Source organism: Dasypus novemcinctus, chromosome 15 (assembly GCF_030445035.2).
Source record: "Dasypus novemcinctus isolate mDasNov1 chromosome 15, mDasNov1.1.hap2, whole genome shotgun sequence".
NCBI lineage: Eukaryota > Metazoa > Chordata > Mammalia > Cingulata > Dasypodidae > Dasypus > Dasypus novemcinctus.
In genome coordinates, this window is record NC_080687.1 from 98840074 (window position 1) to 98858437 (window position 18364).

At 39.8% G+C, this 18364-nt stretch overlaps 1 protein-coding gene across 6 annotated transcripts in view; it reads left to right on the forward strand.

Moving 5' to 3' along the window:
* FNDC3A (fibronectin type III domain containing 3A) overlaps positions 1-18364 on the forward strand; it is a 216516-nt gene that overhangs the window by 18269 nt on the left and 179883 nt on the right. Inside the window, exon 1 of one of the 6 annotated variants that reach the window (XM_058276715.2) lies at positions 10485-10500. The exons of the other annotated variants lie outside the window; for them this stretch is intronic. The gene's annotated coding sequence lies outside the window, so the exon portion shown is untranslated. Of the gene's footprint in view, positions 1-10484; positions 10501-18364 lie in introns of those variants that run through there. 6 annotated transcript variants of the gene reach the window in all.

The window sequence follows — 18364 nt, forward strand, 5'->3', positions numbered from 1 at the left end:
TGTTGGCATTTACATAACTAGATTTTCAGTCACATCCCGCCTCATAAACCAGCTGTTACTATGTGTTATCTTCCACTCCATACATTTCCACACCTTTACAGTAAAGCTAATTAAAACTTCTACATACATTAAACATTAGTTGTCCACTCAGTCCTCTTCTTATCTCCTTTAATAATCTACCACCTATCACCAGATCTTGAAGATATTTTCCAATAATTTATTCTAGAAGTTTCATGGTTCTTTTATTTTTAGTTTATGGGTCCATTTTGAGTCAATTTTTGGATAAGGTGTGAAATAGGGATCCTCTTTCCTTCTTTCAGCTATGGATATCCAGTTTCTTCAGCACCATTTGTTGAATTGAACAAATTGAATCTATATATCAATTTGAGTAGAATTGACATCTTAATGATATTTATTTATTTGGGCTTTTTTTTTCTCCTTTATTTTCTTTTTAAATGTTACATTAAAAAAATATGAGGTCCCCATGTACCCCTCACCCCACTCCTCCCACATCAACAACCTCCTTCCGTCATCATGAGACATTTCACTGTACCTTGTGAATACATTTTGGAGCACTGCTGCACCACATGGACAGCAGTCTGCATTGTATTCTACACTCTCCCCCAATCCACCCAGTTGGCCATGGCAGGACACACAGTGTCCAGCATCTGTCCCTGCAGCACCATCCAGGACAACTCCAAGTCCTGAAAAAGCCCCCACATTGTATCTCTTCTTCCCTCTTCCTACCATCAGCAGCTGCTGTGGCCACCTTCTCCACATTAATGCTATTTTTTTCCATTACTAATCACAATAGTTCCCCAGCAGAACACCAGTAAGTCCAATCTAATCCATACTCTATTCCACCATCCTGTGGACTCTGGGATGGTTATGCCCAGTCCCCTCTCCATCAAGAGGGGGCTTAGATTCCACATGGATGATGGATGCAATTCTCCTGCTTGCAGTGTAGGCACTCTTGGCTCCCTGGTGTGATGATTGACCTTCTTCACCTCCCTGTTAGCTGGCTGGGGTAAGTCCAATAAACCAGAGGATAGGAGTTGCAAGTCTGCTGAGGCTCAGGGCCTGGCTGTCATATGGACAGTCCAGAGATTCAGGTCCCCTGAGGATATACCAATCCCAATTCCAGCCACAGTTCCGGTAAAAATAACAGGAGAGGCATGTGTAGAAAGGTCATATATCTGGGCAGCGGACTTGGCCCAGTGGTTAGGGTGTCTGTCTACCACACGGGAGATCCACAGTTCAAACCCCGGGCCTCCTTGACCCACGTGGAGCTGGCCCACACACGGTGCTGATGCGCTCAAGGAGTGCCGTGCCATGCAGGGGTGTCCTCGCATAGGTGAGCCCCACACGCAAGGAGTGAGCCCCATAAGAAGAGCCGCCCAGCGTGAAAGAAAGTGCAGCCTGCCTAGGAATGATGCCGCACACACGGAGAGCTGATACAACAAGATGATGCAACAAAAAGAACACAGATTCCCGTGCCACTGACGACAACAGAAGTGGACAAAGAAGAACACGCAGCAGATAGACACAGAGAACAGACAAGGGGCGGGGGGCGGGGGGAAGGGAAGAGAAATAAATCTTTTTTTTAAAAAAAAAAAGAAAGGTCATATCTGAGTCCAACTCCATCACACTCAGAAACACAAACTCCAAAGTAGGGTCTGCTGACATGGCACTGAACTCCAGAGTCATCTGTCATGACCATAGAACCTGTGGGTCTCCGTAGCCCTCAGGAGAATGAGTACCTGGGTATCTGTCTACTTTGGCTGTCTCTGGTACCCTGCTGAGGTGTGTGTAAGCATTACCCCTCTGATGACCTCCCGACTCTTTTTTGGAGACTCATAGCCATATAAACTCTTTTGTCCTTTCCATTTCCCCCTTTTATCCAAAGTCAAAAAGCAGTTTTTAACACCTGATATTACATGTAGGTTGAGATATTCTGCTGGTCTGAGTTGACCCTTTTATTACAGGTCTTTTCCTAGTTACATCATCACCTGGTGCTTGGTAGTAATCCCTCGGTGCCAGGGAGGCTCATCCCCAGGAGTCATGTCCCATGCTGGGAGGAAGGTAGTGCATTTACATGCTGAGTTTGGCTTAGAGAGTAGCCACATTTGAGCAACATGGGGGCTCTCAGGAGGTAACTCTTAGGGACCCTGCAGCTCTTGGCCTAGTTCATATTTCAGGCACACAGGCTCATAATCATAGCCATCAGTATCAAGGGCCCATTGTTGGACCATCCGTCTTTATTGGTCTTTGCCATTGCACTTGGGGATTGTTGCTGTTCCATTGGGGAATGTGGTAGAGCTCCCTCGGCTAGGAACTCAGCACTCCCTCAGTTGTCATTTTTAACTGAAACCACTATGAAAATACCTAATATTTTTATGTACCCTGTATATATGCCTTGGAGAACTCCCTCCCAACCATGTGTCCCCTATCAATAACACCCCACATCAGTGTTCCTCCCCTGCCATAGTCGAACCTCTCTGTAGTCTGAAACTTCTTTAAAAATGACACCTAATGTATTGCCAGGTTCCATTAATAGTAAAATAGAATTCAGTGATGGGTTTAAAGGTTAGATATAGAATACATATTAATTTAGAAAAATTAAATAAAGGAAAAATAAATTGGGGTATCAAAAAATGAAAAGAATGAAAAAGCTTTGACATTTTGCCTTTCATCACTGCTATAAGTGTTGCCCTGTATGTACAGTGGCAAGGCAATTTTTTCCATTTCTTCCTGTGTTTACATCCTTTTTTTTTCTTTTTGTAATTAAGTTTGTCTTCACATAAGTTTTAGATCACAGTAATTCACATATACAATATATGGTACTCCCACATATCCAACATTAAACCCTTTGTCCCTTCCCAAACAGTGATCTTTTTACATGTTCATATTATATTTGCTGCAGCTGATATGCAGATATTGAAACAATAGCTTTCAAACATGGTTCCATTTGGGTTTACATCATGGTTTATATTTTATACTATACAATTTTCTAAACTTTTAGTTATCGTATGTTTTACATTATGGTTTACATTTTAGCCTATAGACTTTTATACATTTTTGTTGTATTTTAACATGTTCTATATCCATCATTGCATGATCTTGTAGAGCACTTCCTTTGTCCCACAGTTACACTGATTCCATCTATTCAATACCTCTTTCCCCCTCACCTCAGGGCCCACTGTGACAATCAATCTTCATTACCTGAAGGACCCTATTCAGAGATACTTGCAACAATGTTGAGGGCTTGACATATTCAACTGCCCTAACCCATTGAGAGCCACCAATTCTCTCGAGAGATACAGTTCCCTCTGTTTGAGAACATCAGTCCTCCCCAGGATGTGGGTATACCTTTACTCTCATTGTATGGGTCTCCACCCAGTGATAAAACCCACTATGACAAAATGAGCACTCACTCCCTAGAAACTTGCCCGGTGTCAGATGCACCCCCTTAAGTATCTTAAACAGGTAACCTTCCGTATTATATTTTCTAAAGAGTTTTCTCTACATTATAATTTCAGCCACATACCTGACAATCTCCTATGTTCAAATGGTCCCCCCCATTCTCCCCCCAATTTCTTGGGCCATCTGGCCCATCCTCCCATCCCTAGCCCCCCCCCCAAGCCCACAAAGCCCCACCCAAAGGTATCCCTATGCCCCCATTTTACCCCTTCCCTGTACAGATACCTCCAGCTTATCATAGATAATCACCCATGTAGGTGTCAGCTTGCAACCTTCCTATACCCTCCATTTACCTTTAAGCCTGTCATCCAGTCTGTAGCTCTCTGAGACAGCTTGATTTACTTATTTCATATGAGAGAGGACATGTAGTATTTGTCCTTCAATGCCTGGGTTGCTTCACTCAACATAAGATTCTCAAGATTCATCCATGTTATCACATGTGTTTGTACTGTATTTGTTCTTACAGCTGAGTAGTATTTCATTGTATGTATATACCATATTTTATTTATCCATTCATCTGTTGATGGTCATTTGGATTGATTCCCAACTTTTGGCAATAGTGAACAATGCTGCTATGAACATTGGTGTGCATATATCGGTTTGTGTCCTTGTTTTCAGTTCTGCTGGGTATATACCCAGCAGTGGAATTGCTGGGTCATATGGCAAATCTGTGGTTAGTTTTTTGAGAATCCGCCAAACTGTCCTCCAGAATGGTTGGATCCTTCTGCATTCCCATCAGCAGTGAATGAGTGTTCCCATTCCTCCACATCCTCTCCAACGCTTGTAGTCTTCTGAATTTTTGATAGCTGCCAGTCTTATGGGAGTAAGATGGTATTTCATTGTTTTGATTTGCATTTTCCTAATAGCTAGTGATTTTGAGCATTTTTTCATGTGTTTTTTAGCCATTTGTATTTCTTTTTTGGAGAAGTGTCTGTTCAGATCTTTTCCCCATTTTTTTAAATGGGCTGTTTGTCTTTTTATTTTCGAGATGTAGAAGTTCTTTATATATGCAGGATATAAGTCTCCTATCAGATAAATGATTACCAAAGGTTTTCTCCCATTGTGTAGGCTCTCTTTTCACTTTCTTGACAAACTCCTTTGAGGTGCAGAAGGCTTTAATTTTGGGGAAGTCCCATTTATTTATTCTTTTGTTGCTCGTGCTTTTGGTGTGAAGTTCATGAAGCGGTTCCTATTACAAGGTCCTGTAGATGCTTCCCTACATTGTTTTCCAAGGTCTTTACGGTCTTGGCTCTTATATTTAGGTCTTTGATCCATCTTGAGTTGATTTTTGTATAAGGTGTGAGTTGGTAATCCTCTTTCATTCTTTTACATATGAATATCCAGTTCTCCAGGCACCATTTGTTGAAGAGGCCATTCTCTCCCAGTTGAAAGGGTTTGGTGACCTTGTCGAATACCAAATAGCTGTATATATGAGCATCTATATCAGAACTCGCAATTTGGTTCCATTGGTCAGTGTGTCTATCCTTGTGCCAATACAGCACATGCTGTTTTCACTGCTGTAGCTTTGTAGTATGTTTTGAAGTCAGGTAGTGTGATTCCTCCAATTTCGTTTTTCTTTTTCAATATGTCTTTGGCTATTTGGGGCCTCTTTCCTTTCCAAATAAATTTAATAGTTTCTCTAGATCATTTAAGAATGCTGTGTTGATTTTTATTGGGATTGCATTGAATGTGTAGATCAGTTTTGGTAGGATAGACATCTTAATAATATTTAGTCTTCCTATCCATGAACAGGGAATATTCTTCCATTTATTTAGGTCTTCTTCTTTGATTTCCTTGAACAGTGTTGTGTAGTTTTCTGTGTATAAGTCTTTCACATCTTTAAATTTATTCCTAGGTATTTCATTTTTTTATTTACTAGTGTAAATGTTATTTGTTTTTTTATTTCCTCCTCAGATTGCTCATTACTGTTGTACAGAAATTCTACTGATTTTTGCGCATTGATCTTGTAACCTGAGACTTTACTGAACTCATAAGTTCTAGAAGCTTTGTTGTAGACTTCTCAGGGTTTTGTATGTATTAGGATCATATCATCTGCAAGTAGTGAAATTTTGACTTCTTCCTTTCCAGTTTGGATGCCTTTTATGTCTGGTTCTTGCCTCAGTGCTCGAGCAGATACTTCTAAGACTATGTTAAATAGAAGGGATGATAGTGGGTAACCTTGTCTTGTTCCTAATCTTAAAGGGAAAGATTTTAGGATTTCACCATTGTAAATGATGTTAGCTGTGGGTTTTTTCATATGTACTCTTTATCATGTTCAGAAAGTTTCCTTCTATTCCAATCTTTTGCAGTGTTTTTATCAAGAAAGGGTGCTGTATTTTATCAAATGCTTTTTCTGCATCTATAGATATGATCATGTGGTTTTTTCCCTTCAATCTGTTTATATGGTGTATTACATTAATTGATTTTCTTATGTTGAACCATCCTTACATACCAGGAATGAATCCCACTTGATCATGATGTATAATTCATTTAATGTGTTGTTGAATACAATTAGCAAGTATTTTGTTAAGGATTTTCATGTCTAGGTTCATTAGAGAGATTGGTCTGTACTTTTCTTGTAGTGTCTTTGTTTGGCTTTGGTATTAGAGTAATGTTGGCATCATAGAATGAGTTAGGCAGTATTCCTTCTGTTTCAATTTTTTGGAAGAGTTTAAGCAAAATTGCTGTTATTTCTTTCCAGAATGTTTGGTAGAATTCACCTGTGAAGCCATTTGGCCCAGGGCTCTTCTTAGTTGGGAGGTTTTTAATGACTGATTCTATATCTTTACTTGTGATTGGTTTGTTGAGATCATCAATTTCTTCTTTTGTCAATGTAGGCTGCTTATGTGTTTCTAGGAATTTGTCCATTTCCTCTAAATTGTGTTTCTTGATGGAATACTTTTTTTTCAAAGTATCATCTTATGGTAGTCTTTATTTCAGTGGGGTCAGTGGTGATATCACCCTTCTCATTTCTTATTTTGTGTATTTGCATCTTCCCTCTTCTTTTCTTTGTTAGTCTACCTAAGGGTTTGTCAATTTTATTGATCTCAAAGAACCAGCTCTTTATTTTTTTGAGGGCTTTCCTATTTTCTGTTTCATTCTGCTCTGATCTTTGTTATTTCTTTCTTCTTTCTTTGGGGTTAGTTGTTGTTGTTTGGTTTTTTTTCTTTTTTTTTTTTTTACCAATTCTTCCAATTATGCAGTTCTTCAATTTTTGCTCTTCTTTTTTGATGTATGAATTTATGGCTGTGAATTTCCCTGTCAGTACAGCTTTTGCTGCATCCCATAAGTTTTGATATTTTGTGTTGTCATTTTCATTAGTTTCAAGGTAGTTACTGATTTCCTTTGAGATTTCCTCCTTGACCCACTGTTTTTCTAAGAGTGTATAGTTCAACTTCCAAATCATGTTGCCAAATCTGGGTCTCTGGCCCTTGCAGATTTCCATCTTCATTCCATTGTGGTCAGAGAAATTATTTTGTATGATTTCGATCTTTCTGAATTCATTGAAACTTTTTGTATGGCCTAGCATGTGGTCTATCTTGGAGAATGATCCATGTGCACTTAACAAGAATGTATATCCTGCTGTATTTGGGTATAATGTTCTGTATATATCTATCAGGTCCAGCTCCTCTAATATATTGTTCAAAGTCTTTGTTTCTTTATTCATTCTCTTTTGAGATGTACTGTCCAAAGTTGATAGTGGTGTATTAAAGTCCCCCACAGTAACTGTAGAGGCATCTATTCCTTCACTTAGTTTTTCCAGTGTTTACCTCATGTATTTGGAGGCACCCTTGTTAGGAGCATAAATGTTTATGATTGTTCTTTCTTTTTGAAAGATTTCACAAATATGTAGTGTCCATCTTTGTCTCTTACAATTGTTTTACCTATTTTGTCTGATATTAATCTGATTTGTCTGATATTAATATAGCTGCTCAGGAAGCGGACTTAGCCCAGTGGTTAGGGCGTCCGTCTACCACATGGGAGGTCCGCGGTTCAAATCCTGGGCCTCCTTGACCCCTGTGCAGCTAGCCCATGAGCAGTGCTGATGCGAGCAAGGAATGCCATGCCATGCAGGGGTGCCCCCGCGTAGGGGAGTCCCACGCACAAGGAGCGCATCCTGTGAGGAGAGCCGCCCAGTGCGAAAGCAAGTTCAGCCTGTCCAGGAATGGCGCTGCACACACAGAGAGCTGATGCGGCAAGGTGACGCAACAAGAAAAAAAAGAAACACAGATTCCCATGCCGCTGACAACAGTAGAAGCAGACAAAAAGAACACACAGCAAATAGACACGGAGAACAGACAACTGGGGCGGGGAGGGGAGAGAAAAAGTAATAATAACAAATTAATGAATTTAAAAATATATATATAGCTGCTCCTGCCCTTTTTTGGTTATTGTTTGCTTGTAAGATTATTTTCCAGCTATTCACTTTCAACCTCCTTGAATCCCTGGATCTAAGATGTGTTTCTTGTAGACAGCATATAGATGGGTCATATTTCCTTATCCAGTCTTCCAGTCTGAGTCTCTTGACAGGTGAGTTTAATCCATTGACATTCAGTGTTACTACTTTCAAGGAATTACTTATATTAGCCGTATTTTTTTGGATTTGTGTTTGTCATATTTTGTTTTTTTTTTTCTGTTTTTGCCTTTTTAGTTGCTCTTACACTCCTCTCCAACTCTGTCTCTTGTTTTTTCCTTTCTTCCTGCAGAACTCCCTTTAGTATTTCTTGAAGGGCAGGATTTTTGTTGGCATATTCTCTTAGTTTCTGTTTATTTGTGAATATTTTGAACTCTCCATCATTTTTGAATGCTAACTGTGCTGGATAGAGTATTCTCGGTCAGTTATTTTTTTGTTTTAGTACCTTGACTATGTCATACCACTGCCTTCTTGCCTCCATGGTTTTAGATGAGAAATCAGCACTTAATCTTATGGAGCCTCCTTTGTATGTGATGGTTCTCTTTTCTCTTGCTGCTTTTAGTATATTCTCTTTGTCTTGAGCATTGGGTAATTTGACAAGTATATGTCTTGGGGTGGGCCTGTTGGGATTTATGCTCTTTGGGGTGCATCGTGCTTTCTGGACATGTACATCCATCTCCCTCAATAGGTTTGGGAAGTTTTCAACCATTATTTCCTCCAACACCCATTCTGTTCCCTTTCCCTTCTCTTCTCCTCCTGGGATGCCTATAATGCATATGTTTGTGCATTGCATTGTCATTCAGGTCCCTATGTCCCTGCTGATTTTTTCTATCTGTTCTACTATCTGTTTGATAGATGTTCTGTCTTCTACATCACTAATTCTTTCCTCTCCCTCTTTGAGTCTGCTGTTATTTACTGACAGTATATTTTTGATTTCTTGAATTGTGCTGTTCATTACCATCGTATCCATTATCTTTTTGTGTATGATCGCAATTTCTTCTGTATTCTTTTGAAGTGTTTTCTTCATGTTTTTAATCTCTTCCTTCACTTCATCACATTGGTCCCTAATATATGTTTTGAGAACTTTAATTACTTGTTGATGTTCTGCTCTTCTTCCTGGTTTTTAGTTCTCTGGATTGGGGCATGTTTTCCTGATTATTGATTTGGTATGTAGTTTTTTGTTGCTGTCTGGTCATCATTTTATCTTGACGGGTTTAATCAGTTGGTTAGCTTCTTTGTCTAGTTTGGGGTTTTATTAATTGTTGTTTTTGCATGCGTGTTAAGTCCTCTCTTTGTCACTTTGTTCTTCTTATTCTATTTCCTTGTTGCCTAAGTTCACTTGAAGGAAAATATTAGGGCCAGAGAAAGCAAAAAGAGTAAGAAAAGAAAATAAATAATAGTAGTATTGATAGTAAATATTAATAGAGGAACCATGTGAGATCTAGGGGAATGGATATTAGACTCACGTAAGGTATGTGAAGTTATAATAGTAAGAACAGCAGAGTACGTATAATGACACAGTAAACTGAATATGGGGAGGAATATAGTGTGAATTAAAAGGCCAATGTGTTCAGGAGAGGGAAAGAGAAAAGAAAGGACAATCATATAAAGAGTGAATATAAGACAGAAAACAGAACAAAGGTATTAGAAATAAAAAGTGAGAAAAATAGGGGGTCAAACAAAGAGAGGTGTAATGTAAGAGAAACAATAAATGATGGAGGATAGAAAGTTGTAGAGGAAAGGGGATAGTGTTGGTGGCTAAAATCAATACACACACAGAAGAGAAAATGGAGGATGAGGAAATATAGCAAATGTGAAGCACTCCCTCCAGCACCTAATGTAAAAAAAAAATTAAAAAGAAGAGAAAGAGAAAAATCAAAGGGATGGGGGTGGGGGGGGAAGCAGGCAAGAAAAGGAAATAAGAAAGAAAGAAAAAAGGGCCTTGGGGGGATAAAGAGGAAGGAAAAATAAGACAAACCAACAAAACACCAGACAAAGTTTCAAGCAGGGAATCCTCTTGGCAGTTAAATAAAACGCTTAGGAATTTGATGTTCCCCCTTTCTCCCTTCCTCCCTTCCCTCTCTCCCAGGGCAACAGGAAGGCTGCCTGAGAGGCCTGGTAGGAGATTCAAGTGGGTCCTTGTTGAACCAACTCAGCACAGAAAACAATGACAATTTCCAGAGAGAGAGCATCCACACCTCACCAGGAATCCCAAGTATGCTATTGGAAGCTTGGAAAGCAGCTCCTACAGTCCCTCTCCCTTATGTGTGCTACCAGAGGGCTAGTTGATTTTCTGACTCCACCTTCTCCCAGACCAAGTTTCCTATCCCAGGCTATTTACATAACTTGGGCTTTCTCAGCAGATTTGCCACTCCTTTCCTCTCAGGCTCTCCCCAGGCCAGCTGGTATGCTCCTCCAGGTGCAAAAAAAAGGGAGGGGGGGCCAACCAGAAAGTTGAACTCACATTCACCTGACCCCTTTTCTGTACCTCCCACTGAATCCCTCCCACTCAAGGAGTCACTCCAAAACTGGAGGGCTGGGGCAATCCCGGACTTCCGGGAGCACTGGACTCGGGAAAGGGAAGTCCAGGACACTGCAGACTCAGGGTATGTAGCTCTGTGGAATGCGGGCTAGGGGATTTAGGGGACACGGACCTGGGGACCACGCAAATGGGGTCATGGGGCCTGGGAATGCTGCCGTACAACCGAGAGTTCTCAGGGAACACTGTGGCCACCAGTGTCCCGCCTCCCCACAGCTTCCGACCTCTCTGCTTGTAACCCACAGTTCTATCTTTAGCAAGCACTACTTCTGTCACAGTCTCTCCAAAGCGATGTTCATACACCTCCTGCCTTGCAAGCCCCTGAAACGGCCTGCTCCAGCAAGACTCCAACTCCACTCGGCAGCTGCTTACAAGAGAGACTGTGAGGTGTGCTCACTCAGACGCCATCTTGCCCCTCCTCTCTTAATGATTTAGTCCTCCAATCCATGAGCATGGAATGTTTCTCCAATTATTTAGGGCTTTTTTGATTTAACATTCAGTTGCCATTTTCTGAATATAAGTGCACTATATCGTTGGTTAAGTTTATTCTTGACTATTTGAGTTTTATCTGTCATATTTTATTTTCACCACTCTTTTGACACTTTCAGTTACTTTTTTTGATATAACCTTTATTTCTAGACTCTCTTCCAGGCCCCTCTCTCCTGTCTTTTCATTTCAGGCTCTCACACACCCTTTAGTATTGTCTGAAAATCTGGTCTCTTGCTTAGAAATTCTCTCAGTTTCTGCTTATCTGTGAATATTCTAATTTCACCCTCCTTTTTGAAAGTAAGTCTTGCTGGATATAAGATTCTTGGCTGGAAGTTACTCTCTTGTAGTATCTTAAATATATCAGACCACTGTCTTCTTGCCTCCATGGTTTCTGGTAAGAAATCACTTAATCTTACTGGATATCCCTTATATATTATGCATTGCTTTTCTCTTGCTGCTCTCAAAATTCTCTCTCTGTCTTTGGCATTTGATATTCTGATGAGTATGTGTCTCGGAGTTGGTCTGTTTGGAGCTTTTCAGATGGAAGTATGTTGTGCTTCTTGGACAGGGATATCTATGTCCTTCAATAGGGTTGGGAAATTTTCTGCCATTATTTCTTCACATTTCCCTTCTGCCCCTTTTCCCTTCTCCTTCTGGGACACACATGACATGTAGTTTGCATGCCTTTTGCTGTCGTTTAGTTCCCTGAGACCTTGTTTAATTTTTTCCATTCTTCATCTGTTCTTTTGTATGTTCACTTTCAGAGGCCATTTCTTCAAGATAACCAATCCTTCCTTTTGCCTCCTCAAATCTGCTGTTATATGATTCCAGTGTTTTTTAAGTTTCATCGATTGCACCTTTCATTCCTATAAGGTCTGCTATTTTTCTATGTATGCTTTCAAATTCTTCTTTGTGCTCATCCAACATCTTCTTAATATCCTTAATCTCTTTAGCCATCTCATTGAATTTATTAAGGAGATTCGTTTGAACATCTATGATTAGTTGTCTCAACTCCTTTTTGTCATCTGGAGGCTTACCTTCTTCCTTTAATTGGGCCATAGCTTCCTGTTTCTTGGTGTGGATTGTAATTTTTTGTTGGTGTCTTGGCATCTGGCTTACTAGAATATTTTTTCTGGGTGTAGTTTTTCTCTTTAGTTTAGGGCTTCCTGTCCTTTCTCCCTTGCTGGTTGTACAGTAGGACCCAAGCATGTAGTTAGTGGTGTAAGCTGTGGAGGCTCAAGCTGCCCTCATTGCGCCAGGGACCAGTGAAGCTTTTTGCAATATTCTCCTTTGCCTGGGGTAGGGACAGAGTCACAGCTATGTGGAATAATCCACGTGCAGGCCTAGGCTGTAGTTGCGCAGAGAGATTGATGAAGCTTTACATCCCTTTCTCCCCTGCCTGGGGCAGTGATGGAGTTGCAGGTATGGGCAGCAATCTATGCGGTGCAGGTCCAAGATGACTGCAGTTGCCCTCGTAGGCTTCTGATTTTCAGTCTCTACTAACCAAAGCCCTCTGTAGTTACCTGGATAGGCCGGTTCAGGGCTCCTCAGCCTCCTCCATGCCAGAGGAGGAGCTGAAGCCTAGGCTAGGGCTGCAGGCTGATCTTTGTGAAAGAAACTGGTTCCTGCTGACACTGAGAGTTTCAGTCAGCCCGGCTTCCCTTCAGGCTGGGGGCAGAGTCAGAATGGCGGCTACTGGCCACTTTCTGACTTGGACTGGTTCTTACCCCAGCTCTTCCGAGGGTTATCTCTTTGCCAGCCAAGTCTACCAATCGGTAGCTGAAATTGTCAGCCAACTGTCTCCTCCTCCCCTATTTCTAGGAAATAGAGGTTCCAATTCCAGCCACAGAATGACTCCTGGGGCGGTTTGTGTCGCCAGAATAGGGTAATCACTAGCCTCCGCGGCTTGGCTGGTAATTTCCTGGAGAGGCTGGCGCAGGTCCCCGCAGCTTCCTCCCTGCTGGATGTGGCACTAGGGCCTAGGCTAGAGTTGCAGTATGATCTGGATGGGAAGAAGCCAGTCCCCACCAGCACTGGGATCCTCAGTCTGTCCCACTTCCCCTCGTACCAGGCGCGGAGTTAAGATAGTGGCTCCCGGCCTCTTTCTGACCTGGACAGGCTCAAATCTTAGCTGTTCTCAGGATCGTACTGTATCCTGCTGAATTTCCTCATCAGTAGCTGAAATTGGTGGCCAACCGTCTCTTCCTCCCACATTTTGGGGAAGTGGAGCTTTCAATTCCAGCCGCGGAACAACTCCCGAGGCAGCTTGTTCCTCCAGTGGAGGATGTGCACTGGCCTCCGTGGCATGGAGCCTCTACTTAGGAGTCTTCTCTGCAGATGGGCAGCCTCCTCCTTCCACTCCTTCAAGGATGTTGCAGGATACTCTTCTGGTCTCCTGGAGCCCCCAAACAGTTGCTTCAGCTAGCTCCAGAGAGCTCTGGGTATTTTCTAACTGCCATGCAGCAGGAGCTGCCTCTGGGAGCTCATTACTCCGCCACCATCTTGCTGGTTCCCCTGGATGGCTTTTTTTTTTTAATGAAATGTAACAACTGTTGGCAAGAATGTAGAGAAATTGGAAAACTCTTGCATTGCTAGTAGGAATGTAAAACAGTATAGCCACTGTGGAAAGTAATTTGGCAGTTCTTCAAAAAGTTAACATGGATTTACCATATGACCCAACAATTCCACTTGGAGGTATGTATCCAAAAGAATAGGGACTCAAATAAATACTTGTATAGCCATGTTCCTGACAGAATTATTCACAATTGCCAAAAGATGAAAGCAACCCAAGTGTCCATCAACTGATGGATGGGTAAACAAAATGAACATATATACATACAATGGAATATTATTTAGCTGTGAAAAGGAATGGTGTCCTGGTGCATGTTATAGCATTGCTGAACCATGAAGACAGTATGTCGATAAAATGAGGCAGACACAAAAAAATAAATATTGTATGATCATATGATCTCACTGAAATGAAATAATTAGAATAAGCTAATTCATAGAGTCAGAAACTAGAATACAAGTTTCCAGGGACTAGGAGCAGGGGGAGTATGGGGAATTATTGCTTAATGGATACAGAGTTTCTTTTTGGAGTATTTGAAAAGTTTTGATAGTGGATGGTGGTGAATGTAGTGCAATGTTGTAAATGTAATTAATACCACTGATTTGTATACTTGAAAGGGGTTAAAATTAGAAATTTTATGTTAAATGTATGTTACCACAAAAAAAAGTAAAAAATGCAGGCAGTAGACTGGGATAAAATATGTTACTTGCTAGACACAGTTACTATCCAGAAAATATAATATATGCCTTTAAATCAATATGAAAAAGCCAACCCATTGAAAATGGTAAATTAAAAAATCAGGAAATCATACAAGTGGAAACAGAAAGCCTGTAAAACTTTGTAGAGATACTCAACCAGAGAAAGGAAACAACTTTTTTAAAAATTTACTTATAAAATTGGCAAAAACTAATAGTAAATGTTGAATTTGAAAATATACCTCATAAATTATTGAACAGAGTATATTATATGGTTGTTCCTTGAAGAGAGACATATATGAAGGAAAATGGAATTGTTCTTCATTAGAATAGTTAAATTATGGTATATCTTTTTCAGTGGACTATTAAGCAGCGAGTAAAAAGCAGATCTAGATGTACTTTTTTAAGTTTAAGCAGCTACAACTTGTGATGTACCAAAAAAACACCAAGAGGGTCTTGGATTTGACAGTTGTGATTGGTCCTTATTAGGATTAACCAACTATGCCTTCTACTTGGCCAACCTTGAGTTATGTCTCTGTTCCATGTGTAATTTTTCAGTTTTAGTGTAGTATAGTATTGGATCTGAAGCCATATTACAGTGGGTTAAAGACTTGAGAAGTACAGACTAATTATTCTCAACTTTTGTAATTATGCTTACCAACAAAGACTATTTTAGTTCTGTTTGTTTTCTGAGTTTCTAATAAAAGCAGTTTTTTTTCCCTCAAATGTTAATAATTATGGGTGTTTTTCAAATCCCGGATGCTTGGATATTTTGGCCCCTCCTCCCTTTTCATATTACAATCTAATAGTTTAAGGAAGTTAGTGGTCAGGAGACATGTCAGCAGATTGAGAGGAAGAGTAAAGGGAAGGACGATTTTTATAAAGTGGTTTGGGAGAAGATGAACCTATTGGAAACAATTTTTTGCTCAGCATAGGAGTAAAAAGAAAAACTGGTTATCTGAGAAAAAAACACTTTAAAATATTGGCTTATACAGATAAACTATCTTGTGGAAAATACAGAAATGTTTCTTGATTTTCTTATGATATAAAATCCTCTGTTTGGAAGAAATTAGACATGTGTTAAGTATGGTGACATTAGAATAATACAGTGGCTTTCACACAAAAATTACCACCTTTCTGTTGTGAACCTAGATGCCAAAATATTACTGTGGGTAGAAAATATTCAGAAACTTTTGGTTTAGTTTAGTTTTCAGTCCACTGTCCAAGTCACTCCGAAGACATAATCAAAAGTTTGAAATTCTAAAAAAGCAAATAATCTAAAACACATAAACCAGTACTTCTAAAAAAGACAATAAAATATTTATATATGAAAATAGAGTTGTCTCAGGTGTGATTAATTAACATTGCCCTCTAATGGTGATCCAAGTGCTGTGAAGACAGCACGCAGCTAGTGCAATACAATAGGCTTTAGGAAGATGTCATTGAAAAAAAATCTGCTGGCCTTACGTGCACACAATTAGTCCTTTAAGAGATTGTGATTCATTTCTTGGAAACAATTCCTGCTTTGTTTCCATAGTTACCTGTCTGTGAAAGTATCATTGTAATTTTTCAAGATTGCTTTTGAAGTCCATTTTAACCGTATTTTCATGTTGTTATTAAGGTATAGTTTCTGGGAAACGGACTTTGGCCCAGTGGTTAGGGCGTCCGTCTACCATATGGGAGGTCCGCGGTTCAAACCCCGGGCCTCCTTGACCCATGTGGAGCTGGCCATGCGCAGTGCTGATGCGCGCAAGGAGTGCCGTGCCACGCAAGGGTGTCCCCCACGTGGGGAGCCCCACGCACAAGGAGTGCACCCGTGAGGAAAGCCGCCCAGCGTGAAAAGAAAGTGCAGCCTGCCCAGGAATGGCGCCTCCCACACTTCCCGTGCCGCTGACGACAACAGAAGCGGACAAAGAAACAAGACGCAGCAAATAGACACCAAGAACAGACAACCAGGGGAGGGGGGGAATTAAATAAATAAATCTTTAAAAAAAAAAAAAAAGGTATAGTTTCTCAGTGGGGGAAATGTTTAGTTAAATTAGTTTATGTTAAGATTATCTGACTAAGGAGGATAATGACAGTGGCTCTCAAGCCCCCTTCTCCCTCTTTTTTTAACCTCTGCTCACTTGGGATAAAAAATGAGTCCAGCCTACCTTACTGGTTAGCCCTCTTGCCTTTTCAGTGGACAAGGAATTAAAGAATAAGATTTTAAAAGTTATAGTAAGTTTGTTGCTATAGTAAGTTATATATTGTTGCTTACCTTATGAGAGTGTGAATATGTGTGTGTGTATACACTTTTATTGGTTTTAGCATGGTGAATTGCAGATAATTGAATGTTTTTTTAACCTTAAAAAAAGTTGTTTTCATATGGTTCAACCTATTACAGTACCAAAGTATGCCAAATCCGCACTGCCCTATATATAAAAGTTACTGCATTTACCATGAAAATATGTTAAAGAGCAGAAATTCATAAACAGCACATCACAAACGAAATGTCACCATACATGCCAAATTTGAAGGTTTTATAAATATACTTGTTTTAGCAACAGAGGTAATTAGCCAAAAATTTTGTGACTGCATATATGCACCATTGTACTCATAATTATATCCTCCCTGAAAACTAAATTCAATGTGGCAATTAATGATAAAGCTAAATATGTAGTAATTTATAACTTAAAGTTTTGTAGTTATTTGTAATTAAAAACTTTCAGGCTTGAAACTGACCACTTTAAAACATACAAAAACCAAGTTAGAACTAATGATCAAAGATAAACTATACTTCCTCCAACTTTTGGGAATCCTAACAATCTGTGTTGCATGGTAACCAAATGTCATAGGGAAATCCTGAAGTTAAGGCCCAGAAAACTCAAGAAATGTATTAATTTCAGTTTATGGGTAACAAGTTTTATTGGCAAGTAAGAACTCACTCCACTGTTAGCTAATAAGAAACCCTTAATCTTACACAGAAATAAAAGTCTAAGGTGAATCTTGAATTAAAATAACAGTTTTAAAGCATAGCCATTTGGGTCCTCCTGATAAATACATTCACCTGTCTGCTGCCCAGTGGGTAAATTAAAATTTATGTGTAGCAAATTGAAGTTACTGTCAAGTTGTAATAGGGATTGGATTTTCCCTTTTGCCTGAAACTATTCAAAATGTAGACGGAATATGTGAAACAATGGCATTAAAGACATTAAAGAATGAAAGAGAGAAAACAGGCAAGGCAAATCCTATGATTGGCCCAGATTACTGCCTGAAGAAAGTTTTTAGGGTTCAGCACAGGGAGGTGAACCCAGTAGACTGAATTGAGGGAGATAGACCTGGCAGTCCAGGGAAACCAAGGTGACTAAACTTTAGGGGATAAAATACCAGAGGAGAGAGCTGCACAGAAAAAGAAAGATGTGGAGAGGCTGCCCTTTTGAGTGTTCTGAAAAGGATACCCTTTGAATATGAAGCACAGTACTGATAATTACTTGTATGTGAGAAAATTACCTAAGGCTGGGAAAGTGCTACCTTAAAGGATTACATAGAACAGTGTCCAGAGCTCTCACAAAGCTAGAAAGAGAGCCTGTTCCCACTAGCCCGACTTAGAAAACCTTGTAATTTGTAGAGTACTCTGGAATGTCTTACTTCAGAAGTGGATGAATATTAATCCTAGACTAAATGTAATTCTGATCTTACCTAAAAATTTAAAAGCAAGAACCAGAAGGATAAAACTATTTCTAAGTAATACAGTCACATCCCAGAACAAAACTCAAGAATATCTTTAGGAATACAAATATCCTATAGCCAACAAGGTACACTTTATTATGTTTGACATTCAGTCAAAATTATCAGACCTGCCTATGAGCAGAAAAGTTCAAACCATAATGAGAAAAAACATTTACTTAGAATGGACCCATGATGAATGAATTAATGACATTAAAGTACTTATGGTTGTATTCTCTATGTGTAGAAGCTATAAGGAAGACTGAATATGTTAAGTACAGATATAGAAGACAGGAAAAAGACCCAAATCAAGCTTCTATATTAAAATCACAATTTCATAGACTTAAAAATAAAACACTGGATGGGATTAACAGCAATTAGATATTACTGAAGAAAAGGTTAATGGGCATGAAGACAGCAATAGAAACTATCCAAAATGAAACACAGAGAAAAGAGAACTTTTAAAAAGG